Below are 8,784 nucleotides of genomic sequence, written 5' to 3' on the forward strand. Positions count from 1 at the left end.
GTTCTGCCCAGCCCCTGCCTCCCGTCCCTCCCATTGCACCTCCTGTCTCCCCTGACAACTGTGACCTTCCTGAAGGGCACAACTGCCCGTGACCTTGTTGTGCTCATGGCCAGGGCAGACCCTCTGGGCCATTCAGGCCCGCAGGAGGGCCCCCTCCTAGAGCTCCTCCCCTTCCTGGGCTCTGCCTCTGCATTAATGAGGATTCCTCTCCCTCCCCACTGAGCTGGTCCACCCTCCTCTCTGCCTATCTGTTCTCTCTGTCCACAGCACCCTCCTCACTGAGCAGGTTCACCACAGCCTGGCCTGAAGGAAGACATTTTCCCACTGCCTCTCAAGGGCAGTTTTTCCTACTGCCTAAAGGTGCTGCCTGGACAGCTCCTCCCTGGGGCTCCTGCCATGTGAAAATGGTCTAATAAGGCAGGTATCAACAAGAGTGGGGGACCCTGACAGAGGATATAACACAGCACAGGAGCTATCTTGAGCCTCCCAGACTCTGCACTCAGTTTCTGGCCTCCAAAGAAAGTGGAAACATCCAGCCGCTGACCTCTGACCTCTGAAGAGAGAACTGAGAGCTTTCCTGTGACTGGGAGAGCTTTCCTGTGTTCTGCCTCTCGTCCTGCTGCTGCTGAGGTCTGGAAAGAGCGCCTTCGCCCTGGCCCTGTGACTCAAAGAGTGGTTAGATATTCCAGTACTGCCTCCTGGTGCTCCTGCCTCCTTTGTTGTCTGGCCTGGTGGCCGGTGCTGTCCACACCATCAGACTGTGGCTGCTGTGAGTCATCTCAGCTGCCCCCAGCCCTGAATATGGGTGCCTCCAGCTGTGGTGAGTTGGCTGCTGGCCAGCTACTGCTGGCTGCCACATCCTCTAGGGCCTGGCTGGTGGGACAGTGCTGTCTTGAATGAGAAATCTCTTGTTTGGAACTTCCAGACACTGCGGGCACTGTCTGTGGTGAGATTCTGTGGTGAGATAGTCAGCCCCTCGTGTGCAGTTACAAATGGCTGGTCTCTCAGATAAGCTTTGACAAGTTTGTCTTTCCTGTATTTCTTGCAATTTCCCCCTTGTTTTGTTAGGGGGAACAGGATGTCCTAAAGCTAATTCCATACAGGCTTTGTGGACTCCACCCCCACCCCAGGCCAAAGCCAAAGACACTGGGAACTCCAAATCCCATCCCCACCCAAGGGAAGGTGGCTGGGACCTGAGGGTGGGGTTCAGCAGCCAGGTTGGTATAAAGCCAGACACGTGGGCTTTGGAGGGGTTCCCCATTTTGACTCTCCGCCAGCTCGCAGCGTCCGGCCAGCTCGGAGAGTGCCTTTGGGTTTCCAGGTCGGCAGATCGGGTAGGACGCATTAAAGACTTTATTTCCCTATTTTCTCCCTGAGTTGTACATTTCCTTATTTCCTTTTCCCTTGTAAATAAACCTTTTATGAACCTTTTGTGTGTGCCTGCAGTGGAGTATTCATAAGTCCCTTGTAAGCGCGCGGGTGAGGACCCACAGCCAGGAACCCGTTCAATATCGGGGCTGTCCTATAACAGTTTCACAGGTTGGTCTTCCTGCATTCCAAGGAGAAGGGAGTTAAACAGCAGAGCCAGCTGGCGCCCACCGTCTCTGTGCCAACCCCCTTCCCCTCCCCTTCACAGACCCCAGCCCATCTCCCATTTTATATACCCCGCCCTCTGCCAAAGAGCAGGACGGTGGTCCTTCAGACATGAGTCTGCTGCTCTCCTCATTTGTCGACAAATTAAACCGCTTTCCTTTTCCTCGAACTCTGTTTCCTTTTCTTGGCTGAGGGAAACTGACACCGGCTTTCGGTATCAAGAGGAGAAAACTTAGGATGGAGGCATCGCAGCACCAGAAACTGGAGGTGGGGGTGAAATGATTCACATGTGCAATAAAGCAGCTGTGGAAAAGTATCCCGAGGTGAGGCACAGACCAGAGGCAGGATGTAGAGATGGAGGCCAGTGTGGAGAATCAGCAGTTGGCGAGGGCCAGGCTACTCATGCTGTCTGACAAAGGTCCGGGCATGGGGCAGATTCCTGAAAAGTCAGGAATCTCGTTAGCTGACTCCTGCTAGATTCTTCTCATTTGTGTGTGGCTGGTTTCTACCGTATATGGCAATTGTTAAAATACACATTTAAAAGTAACACTGCAAATGCTGTTCGATCAATTGGCGGCATAACCAATTTGAAGGCAAATGGCACTGGGTGATACAAATAATGCGTTGTTAAAAAAACTAGTAATCCTCTGCCAAAAAGCAGTAATTCAACATTTGGCCTTACATTGGCAAGTAAAAAACTTCTGGGAACAAAAGGCCGTAAACATCCCTGGCCAAGTCTTTTGATAAGGATTTGGGGTCTTTTTGAGGCAAGGGCTACATGGAGAAGGAAATTCTTTTGCTTTGAAGTTCGAGAGAGCGGCCGGGTGGCAGCCGGGAGGGAGCCATGCTCCAGTGTGAGGAAATTCCTGATAAGGCAGGAGGCTCCATAGCCGGCTCCTGTTAAATTCTTCCTGTTTGTTTAGGGCTGATTCCCCTGGAAGTGACAAGTGTTAGGGTAGCTGGTAGAGTGTGCATTCGAGAATAAGTCAACAACAATGTTGTGACTGGTTAAGCTAATAACCATGGCAGCACAGATAGTGCACTTTGGAAATAGTGTTACAACAACTGATATGTCACGTATCAACTACTCTGGGTATCAAAAACTATAATCATCTCCGGAGCTGCCTCCAGTGAAATATTTGTAGTTCCTTAAAACAACAATCAGCAATCTTATAGGAAAAGGAATTTTCCCTTGATTGTAAAGTTAGATACGGAAACTAGGCTGAGGAGATAAGGATAGGAGTAATAGGTAGAAAAACTCTTGTTAGATTAAGAGAATTCCTCCCTTAATTGAGAGCTTGGGGCCTGGGAAAATTCAGTGTGGCTTGTCTGGCATTGATGCCCTCCAGGCCCTTGTTTCCTTAATGGTGAATCAATATTTTATTAAAACAGTATATTATTAGATGATGATTTCTATATAAAGCCTTCTGATTTTGCTTTGATCATATGGTTATATGTTAGTCTTAAATTTATAGGTTAGTTAGAAAAAATCCCTTTGTCTTCCTTCCTCCAGATAACTTCCTGTCCTTTTTTTCCCCTAGCCCTTAGTTTATCGCTCACTGTGGTAAATATAGAGATGTTAGCCTCAAGTCACATAAGCTTTTTCTTGCTAGCAATAAGATGATTGGTTGTTTAAGATAAATGACTATTCTAAGAACACTTTTTTTAAAAAAAAGATTTATTTATTTATACAAGCACTGGGACCTCCTCCGGTGGCCAGGGAGCAGCCGGGAATCAAACCGGCGCCGAAGAGGCCGCGGGCAGCTTCGCAACCCAGCGCTCAACCGCTGCCCCACCGGGGAGGCCCTCGGTCATTATTCTTTTTTTTTTTTTTTTTTCTTTTTTATAGAGGCATGCTTTATTTATTTGTTTGCTGGTTTCTTTGTTTGTTTTGTCTATACATGCACTGGGCACAGTCAGAAGCGCGGGAGGGCGAGAGAATTCACCAGAGCCAGAGCGGGGAGCAGAGCAGGCAGAAGGACCGAAGTACACTGCTGAGGGGAGCAGCGGGCGGCAGGAGAGGTCTGCGCGCCATGTGGGACCCTCCTCAGGTGGCCGGGGAGCAGCCGGGGATCGAACCGGCACTGCAGAGGCTGCGGGCAGCTTCGCAACCCAGCGCTCAACCGCTGCGCCACCGGGGAGGCCCCATTATTCTTAATTCAAGTGAATGCACTGCACGCTTCTACAGGCAATATAAACTGAACTACTGTGCCCCAAATAGGAATAAAGAATTAAAAGGCTATTGAAGCAAATGAATTTCTGGGGATTTTGGTAAAAATCATTAATGTAATTCAAGAAATAAGATTTGCCTGGACTTCTCACTTCCAATTACATGCCGGAAACTTCTTGGAGAAACCTGATCTGATTTAGGAGAAATAATGGCAAATATGCAAAACTCATTCCACTCTTCCCACCACACTTAAAAAATAAATTCTTAACTTTCAAAAATAAATTTCTATAAACCCAGTCAACGATGCCTTTAAAAAGGTAAAATAGAACCTCAGTTTTTGAGATAAAATTTAAATATAATTTAAAAGTTCAAATAATAACACAGTCATTTATACAAGCTTAAGTAACAAAAAGCAGTCCTTTATACAAGCATCAGAATCCACATCCCTTTGTTATGGAGCAGCCCCGATATAAAACGGGTTGCCTAGCTGTGGGTCCTCACCTGCGCGCTTAAAAGGGACTTATGAATACTCCACTGCAGGCACACACAAAAGGTTAATAAAAGGTTTATTTACAAGGGAAGGGGAATTGAGGAAATGTACAACTCAGGGAGAAAATAGGGAAATAAAGTCTTTAATGCGTCCTACACGATCCGCAGACCTGGAAAACTAAAGGCACTCTCAGAGCTGGCCCAATGCTGCGAGCTGGCGGGGAGCCAAGATGGGGGACCCCCCCCCAAAGCCCACGTGTCTGGTTTTATACCAAACCTGGCTGCTTAACCCCACCCTCAGGTTCCAGCCACCTTCCCTTTGGTGGTGATGGGATTTGGAGTTCCCAGTGTCTTTGGCTTTGGTCTGGAGTGGGGGTGGAGTCCACAAAGCCTGCATGGAATTAGCTTAGGACAGCCTTTTCCCCCTAACAGCTTGGGCTATAAAGCGAAAATCATGAACAATCATCCTGAGCTACAAACTAACATGCAAGTCATATCACCAATTGCTAGTTCTATTTACACTAATGACAAGTAAAATATCTGCCAACTACAAGTCTACAAGTTTACTTGTTGGTAGTAGTTGAGCTTTTCAATAGGATTTTTTGGAGAACCTTTATGCCAGACCCTCTCTTTCTGATGGTTTCCTAAGGACCTTGTGATTTATCCCAGGAAAAACCCCATATTATCATTTACAACAGATTTCAGTAGATCAAGGCTTGTCAGATCACCCCAGGGAAACATAATTTGACCATCAGTTATCACTTCTTGTTTACAAACTCTGGTAGACCGGAGAGTAGAATTCATGGAGTCTGGGTGTCTCTTCCTCTTTGAGAAAGATTTAGAAGTTAAGTGCATTCTTCATTTTGAAATTGAATCAAAATTTGATAGTTCATATGATGTAGTCTTCTGTTCTTTAGGACCTGACTCGGAGCATGAAATAGAGGAATCTTTTGATGTCTTTTCTTTGGGTATTTTTTTTAAAGATTTATTTATTTATTTATTTATACTAGAACTGGGGTACAGGCCAGATGCGTGGAAGGGTGAGAGGATTCACCAGAGACAGAGCAGGGAACAGAACAGGCAGACTGATGAAATACACTGCTGAGGAGAGCGATGGGAGCAACAGGAGAGGTCTGCAGTGCCATGTGGGACCCTCGCTGGCCGGCTGGCTGGGATCCAACAGGTGCTACAGAGGCTGCGGACAGCTTCATGGTGCTCAACCACCTGCGCCACCAGGGAAGGCCCTTTGTTACTGTTTTTTGAAGATTTATTTATTTATGCTTAGAAGAACTGGGGTACAAACCAGGGGTGCAGGGGTGAGAGGATTCACCAGAGACAGAGTGGGGAACAGAACAGACAGACTGACTGAAATACACTGCTGAGGGCAGCAGCGGGCGAGACAGGAGAGGTCTGCTGCGCCATGTGGGTAGAACTCGTGCTGCAGTGGCTGTGGTTAGCTTCTCAGTGCTCTGCTTAATCACTTGCACCACCAGGGAGGCCCTTGATGTACGTTCTACACAAGAGGAAGAGCACTGTCACTGTCACGGCTTACTGCTTTAACCAGGGGAGAAGCAGCATCACCAAGACTTGCCAATTTACGCCTTACTGCTTGTCTGCTAGACTCCAACAAGGAGTTAATTCTTCTGACAGACTGATGGACAGGGGTGCATTGAAACTTAAGGGGTGACTTAACTGTTGTCCTATTTGGTTCATTTAAAGGAAGCTTGTTAAACCACTGCATGTGGCCTGAAACCTTTCCTGCTCTGTCCCTTGTAAACTTTCAGAAACTGTTTATCCCGCTTTCACCAATGACTGCTGTGCAACAATCCTCTCGAGGCTAGGTTTTGACAAGCTGGTTGGGTTACACGTGGTCTGCTCTAAGGAAGTGGTCTTAGCTGCACCGTCTTCCTCCCTAGAAGCTGCACGTTGCATAAAGTTCTCTTCCATTATATCCTCATTCTCCTTTAATGTAGCATTTAGTTTATCCGCCGGGGACTGCTGTTTCTTTATTTGTTCATCACCAGGCAATTCTTGTTTGCTTAAATTATATTTTGGTATCTCTGCATGAATGCTATTTTCGTTTTCCATATTCATCTGAGTTGAGAAACATTTTATAGTTAAACAACATCTAATTTTTAAATATTAGTATTTTTTAAAGGTTTATTTATTTATGCATACAAGAACTGGGGTAGAGGCCAGAGGTGTGGGGGGTGGGAGGATTCACCAGAGACAGTGGGGAACAGAACAGGCAGCTCAACTTAAATATACTGCTGAGGGGAGCAGCGGGGAGACAGAGGGGTCTGCTGCACCATGCGGGTAGCTCCCTGGCCGGAGCTCGAACTCGTGCTGCAGTGGCTGTGGATAGCTTCATATGTTGCATCTTAACCCCTTGCGCCACCAGGGAGGGCAATTTTTGAGTCTGATGGAATGAGAAATCTCTTTCTGAAAAACTATTTTCATCTGTACTAGTGTGGCATTCATTTGATTCTATAACAGTCCAATCATTAGTTTCCAATAAATGTTTCTCTGGGCTACATTCTATAGAACACATTTCATTTAATTTTATTTTCCCTACATTAGTTGTTGATGACACCCTATGATTTATCAATGTATGAAGATTACTCCAGATTCAGAAAATGCTTTCTGAATTTTCTCCAAAGTCTGTCTTTCTTTCTTTCTTTCTTTCTTTCTTTCTTTCTTTCTTTCTTTCTTTCTTTCTTTCTTTCTTTCTTTCTTTCTTTCTTTCTTTCTTTCTTTCTTTCTTTCTTTCTTTCTTTCTTTCTTTCTTTCTTCTTTCTTTCTTTCTTTTCTTTCTCTTTCTTTCTCTCTCTCTTTCTCTCTCTCGATTTATTTATTTATTTTATACAAGCACTGGGTACAGTCAGAAGTGCGGGAGGGTGAGAGCGGGGAACAGAACAGGCAGACCGACGAAATACACTGCTGAGGGGAGCAGCGGGCGTGGCAGGAGAGGTCTGCGCGCCATGTGGGACCCTTGCCGGTGGCCGGGGATTGAACCCGTGCTGCAGAGGCTGTGGGGCAGCTTTGCAACCCAGCGCTCAATCACTGTGCCGCCGGGGAAGCCCTCTTTTTTTTTTTTTTTAAAGATTTATTTATTTATGCATATGAGAACTGGGGTACAGGCCAGAGGTATGGGGGGTGAGGGGATTCACCAGAGACAGAGTGGGGAGGTCTGCAATATCACAAGGAGGTGCAATAGACAGGCAACTCTCACCATGATCCAATTTATTCTTTAGTGCTTTTAGACGAATAACAGATCCGGATGTCCTAAAAAGTCCGTCTGTGTGAATATGCTCTTCTAAAGATGTGCAGGTATCGACAAGAAAGCTTGGGGTTTGTCCACATTCAGGGACAACAGAATGGGGCGATGCATTAAAAGGCACTCCAAATATTTTACCCGCTCTTTCCGTGGCGGCTGCTTCATCTCCTGAGACCACACTGGCCACGGTCACTCTTTACCTCAACGCCATGGACAGCCCTGGGCTGCTGCATCAGCCTCTGATCCCACCTCCCGGGCATGTCGCCTAGTCTCCGAGGTAGAAGATGGGCCCTAAGTCTCCTTCGCCACCAAGTCTCCCAAATCCTGCACACGCTCAGGTTTGCACTCGACCCCGCTGCCTCCGGGTCACGCTGACCCGCCTCCAACCCGGAATCCCAGCCCCATCTGCGGCTTTTTCCTGATCCTCTATTCACTTCACAGACTGTCCAGCCTTAACCCTTTATCTAGCCACACCTCACCTCCTTCACTTTCCTGACCTCCTGTTGATACCGAACACCGGCCTCAGTTTCCCGCAGCCAAGGAAAGGAAACAGAGCTTGAGGAAAAGGAAATGGTTTCATTTGCTGACACCTGAGGAGGCAGCAGACTCATGTCTGAACGACAGCCATCCTGCCCTTTGGCAGAGGGCAGGGGGATTCATACGAAGGGGAAAAAGAGGAGATGGGCGAGGGGCTGCGAAGGGGAGGGGGAAGCGGCCAGCACAGAGACGGGTGGGCGCCAGCTGGCTTTTCCCCTGGCCTGCAAGAAGACAAACCTGTCAAACAAGGGGGGAATTGCAAGAAACACGGGAAAGACAAACGTGGAATGCTCATCTGAGACCAGCCAGTTGTAAGGGCATCTCTTCCTGTCAGCGGGCCCTCCCGCGGCTTACACAGACCTCCCTTTTGTCTCTCTGATCCTTTCCGTTCCTGTCCCACGGGCTTCTACCAGCTTCTCACCACTTTCGGCCGCGTCAATGATCACCTTTTCCCCCAAACTTCACTTTGCCCTCGCCTGGGTTCCAACTGTAAAGACTCCTCCCCTGGCTCCTCTACTCGGCTGGCCTAGCTGGGTGTTTCCTCACTGCCCCAGAGCCCCCACCCCAGCCCGCCCTGGGCCAGCGGCTGCTCAGGTGCCTCTTCCCCACCACCTTCGGTTCTGGGCCTGCTCAAATGGCCAAGAAGGACCTTTTGGATGTAACTAAACTTTCTGCCTCCTGGGGAAACTTGCCTCGTGCGCTGAAAGGGGAGCTCCCA

The 8,784-nt window shown here is 47.8% G+C and overlaps 1 pseudogene; it reads right to left on the bottom strand.

Annotated features, from left to right (window-relative positions):
- Positions 1–4,799: 4,799 nt before the first annotated feature.
- Positions 4,800–7,789, bottom strand: LOC119248821 (rho GTPase-activating protein 11A-like; annotated as a pseudogene).
- Positions 7,790–8,784: the final 995 nt, after the last annotated feature.

The sequence above is a fragment of the Talpa occidentalis genome, unplaced genomic scaffold, assembly GCF_014898055.3.
Source record: "Talpa occidentalis isolate TD23 unplaced genomic scaffold, MPIMG_talOcc4v2.1 talOcc4.17, whole genome shotgun sequence".
In the NCBI taxonomy this organism is placed as follows: domain Eukaryota; kingdom Metazoa; phylum Chordata; class Mammalia; order Eulipotyphla; family Talpidae; genus Talpa; species Talpa occidentalis.